At 54.5% G+C, this 962-nt stretch overlaps 1 non-coding gene across 1 annotated transcript; it reads right to left on the bottom strand.

The window, feature by feature from the left end:
- Positions 1–600: 600 nt before the first annotated feature.
- LOC123964702 lies at positions 601–719 on the bottom strand. Its single transcript, XR_006823510.1, has one exon. It is a non-coding gene; the product is annotated as a 5S ribosomal RNA (ribosomal RNA).
- Positions 720–962: the final 243 nt, after the last annotated feature.

Genomic DNA, 962 nt, shown 5'->3' with positions numbered 1-962 from the left:
ACTCAGGCACCCCCAAACAGCCCTTCAAAAGATGTTCTACGGCTAATTGACAAAAAACGTATTCTGCCCATAATGTCCAAGGTGCTCCAGAGTCACTTGGAATCCACAGGCACTGATTCCTGGGTAAATATCCAGGAACCGGGACACCATTCACGCTGGCAGTCCACAGACAGGAATAGGCACCCGTTCCCGGGTATGGGTACAGCGACAAGGCCACCTTCAGCCGGAGGTCCTCACTCACAAACAGATGCTCATTCCTGGGTGGACATTCAGGAAAAGGATCCAGTCCACCTGGAAGTCTCTAGCCAGGATCAGACGCTCTCCCGTCCAAGTCCTAAGCAGGCCCTGCCAAGCCTGGCTTCCGAGATCAGGCGAGATCGGGCAGTCCCAGGCCGGAATGGCCGTAAGCTGCCTTTGCACACCCAAGACGGGCCTTCAAAACACGATGTAACATTTACACAGCACTGTGTACAGGAAAGGGAGAAAAAGAAGCAGCAGCAGCAGCAGCAGCAGCACCCCCTGCTGTTTCCTGAAGAGACGTTCAAAAGATCTCCTTTCACCGAAGCGCCCTCTGTTGTTTTTCGAAGGCGAAGCAAAAAAGGCTTACAGCACCGGGAATTTCCAGGCGGTCACCCGTCCAAGTACTAACCAGGCCCTGCTCTGCTTAGCTTCCGAGATCAGACGAGATCGGGCGCTCCCAGAGCGGTGTGGCCGTAAGCCACTCAGGCGCCCCCAAACGGCCCTTCAAAAGATGTTCTACGGCTAATTGACAAAAAACGTATTCTGCCCATAATGTCCAAGGTGCTCCAGAGTCACTTGGAATCCACAGGCACTGATTCCTGGGTAAACATCCAGGAACCAGGACACCGTTCACGCTGGCAGTCCACAGACAGGAATAGGCACCCGTTCCCGGGTATGGGTACAGCGACAAGGTCACCTTCAGCCGGAGGTCCTCACTCACA

Source organism: Micropterus dolomieu, unplaced genomic scaffold (genome assembly GCF_021292245.1).
Source record: "Micropterus dolomieu isolate WLL.071019.BEF.003 ecotype Adirondacks unplaced genomic scaffold, ASM2129224v1 contig_4823, whole genome shotgun sequence".
Taxonomy (NCBI): domain Eukaryota; kingdom Metazoa; phylum Chordata; class Actinopteri; order Centrarchiformes; family Centrarchidae; genus Micropterus; species Micropterus dolomieu.
Note: the sequence above shows the minus strand (reverse complement) of the source record. Positions and strands in the feature narration are given on the sequence as shown.